The sequence below is a fragment of the Dromaius novaehollandiae genome, chromosome 1 (assembly GCF_036370855.1).
Source record: "Dromaius novaehollandiae isolate bDroNov1 chromosome 1, bDroNov1.hap1, whole genome shotgun sequence".
Classification (NCBI taxonomy): Eukaryota; Metazoa; Chordata; class Aves; order Casuariiformes; family Dromaiidae; genus Dromaius; species Dromaius novaehollandiae.
This window is the reverse complement of record NC_088098.1, coordinates 66677346-66679416: the sequence shown is the minus strand read 5'-3', so window position 1 is coordinate 66679416 and position 2071 is coordinate 66677346. Positions and strand designations below refer to the sequence as shown.

The 2071-nt window shown below is 40.5% G+C and overlaps 1 long non-coding RNA gene across 1 annotated transcript; it reads right to left on the bottom strand.

Annotated features, from left to right (window-relative positions):
- Positions 1-261: 261 nt before the first annotated feature.
- Positions 262-1749, bottom strand: LOC135328683 (uncharacterized). Its single transcript, XR_010389658.1, has 3 exons — positions 1354-1749; positions 842-1027; positions 262-446 (listed from the first exon to the last, which is right to left on the bottom strand). It is a non-coding gene; the product is annotated as an uncharacterized LOC135328683 (long non-coding RNA).
- Between the last annotated feature and the right edge of the window lie 322 nt (positions 1750-2071).

Here is a 2071-nt window from a genome sequence, read left to right as displayed (position 1 = left end):
GGGACTCCCAAAAGCTCAACATAGCTAGCAGCTCAATAGGCCCTATAATTTTCATCAAGGTCCCATCACACTTCATAGGAGAGCTGCAGCAACAATCTTCTTCCTGAAAGATTACTGGTAAGAGAGGGAACAGCATTGCCTCATTAAAAGGTGCAAGCTCAATTTTTATTTTGACTATCAGACTCCTGCAGTATAGTACAAACTAGGAATTCAGAACCAAGATAAAATACCATGAGAAGGGAGGGGTTTTGCTCCAACTGGCACATCTGATGAATGAGGCATACTCTTGAATGTACTGTCTGGCCTATCTTGCCTGGACTGGAAAATACTGGTAGGCACACTGATGAGTCTGACTGAAAAGGAACCAAGGTGCACAGACTAATTCTTCTTCTGTTGTGCTTGTGTGCAGGATGCTTCATCTCCTTCCACAAATTGCACAAGCTGAACTGTGGGAAAACAAAAAAAGCTAACACTCTGGCTAACACAGCCAGATTTATAGCATACATCTAGTATCACTTTGCTTCAGCCTTGTAACAGGAATTGCCCTTAGTAGTCAAGCCAGTTTTCCCCTCACCCACTCATTTATACAGATGTGACTACTTGAAATCACACATAATCACCCCTCTGTATTACCTACCATTATTACAACAAATCATATTATACATTGCTCCATCAAGACATCCCCCTATCAAAACGAAAATTTTACAGGACCAGTCCACCTTGTGAAAGCATATAAACTTGATGCAAGCCAAAAGAATGAAGAGTTCAACCTTATCTATCATGGTTGACAAGAAAGCCAAAAGCCATCATATTATATATGCCTTAATTCTTCATTTCTTACTGGAAGACAGCAGTCCACCAGCTTTTCATATCATCCAGAACTGCTCCCATTCCACTTAGGGCTAGTTGTCCCATTCTTGATTTTACAATCACACTCATGCTGCCAGTGACCAATTTGGTGATCTTCACAGTAATCTGCATAACCTTTTCTCTTGTATATAATGTCATCTCCCCAGCATTCATCATTCTGGAAATGGCATGGAGAAAGCAGTCAGCACTGAGGTTCCAATACAGTAACTTAGAGCAACAGCTATGTTCCCTGAGCAAAAAAAAATTACTTGCAGTTAGCCTATAGGCTTTAAATAGCATCTCACCTTGCAACATAGAGGAAACTATTTCTCCTAGATGGACAGCATTTCTGTGCTAAGACATCAGACCACAAATAGTAAAAGCCAGACTAGTATACAAAGTGAATCATGGTCACTACCAGAAAGCACAGTTTTAAGAGACAACTTTTCCATTTACAGTATTTGACTTGTATCATTACTGTTAACAAAAGATGAAGGATATTACCTTATCAGGCCTTTGCTGAAGAACTGGCAGATTCTCCTGTTTGCTTAAGGAAAGCTAAACTCTGCTGAATCTCCATAGTAACAACAGCAATCAAGTATGCTCAGAAAGGGATAGACAATCTACTACCGCATGAATCAGGTTCAGTTTACATCTCCATCATAGACACATTTTAACACTGACCAGCTAACAGCTGGGCAATAGCAGCTATAAATCTATATCCTTGCACGATCATTCTCTCAACAGTCCATCTTTCCTCTTAGAGCTTATGCTCTGTTAAGGAGAGTGTCCACAAAACGTTAGACCATATCTGTGCATTTCAGCTGAACATTTTCACCAGGCTTCCAAATAGGCTACCCAATTTAAGCTAAAGCCAGGTTAAGAAGCCACTCTTGGCCAGCTACACTGCTTAGTATAAGTATCAGCCATGTCTGCAGACTTAGTTTTCTTAACTGAGACAAGCTGCAGCCTGCTTCTCACCCTCTGACACTGCAAATCTGAGAAGGTTCCCATCAGATTTCCTATAATGTTAGGACCTGGAGTTTACCAAGAAATTTTGTTAATACCTTATCTACCAGTACCAGCCTGCTATTTTCGTAGAAAAAGTTGCTTGTTGATGCTGTGTTAGCAGCAGATAAGCCTGTTATCATCAGATAGCAAACAGAGGTTGTACATGAACTTATACTCCTCACGGAGAGACTCCTAATGCTTTTTGGTATAC